Here is a 436-nt window from a genome sequence, read left to right as displayed (position 1 = left end):
TACACCTATATGTTTCCTTTTGGAAACAGACGATTGGACCTAGTGTAGGTCCAAAAGTCTGTTTCCAAAAGCCTGTTTCTTCCAGCCTGTTTGTGTAGCCTTCTGATAATGTTTCTGTGAATCCTGCTCCTGTTCTGTGGCCTGTTCCTTTATACTCAGCCTCTTGTCTAGTAACCTTGTTTTGCCCCACAAATCTTGCCTGCTCATTCCTGTGCTTGAGTCTAGTGTCTGAATTCTGACACAGTTGCCTGATTCTCTGCCATCTTTTGGCTCTTTAGTGACCACGGAGAGGAGCAGGGACCTCAGTCACAATGAGCTGCATGTAGCTTCTTTGGCCAGTGCCATTGTCCTGGAGTGGAACTCATATAAACATATTGTGCCGTTCTGATACAACAATCATAAACAGATCCCTGGCAAATATTGTGAAATTGGTTAA

Source organism: Gymnoscopelus braueri (assembly GCF_963280865.1).
Source record: "Gymnoscopelus braueri genome assembly, chromosome: 13".
Classification (NCBI taxonomy): Eukaryota; Metazoa; Chordata; class Actinopteri; order Myctophiformes; family Myctophidae; genus Gymnoscopelus; species Gymnoscopelus braueri.
The sequence above is the reverse complement of the archived record's forward strand: the minus strand, read 5'-3'. Positions refer to the sequence as shown.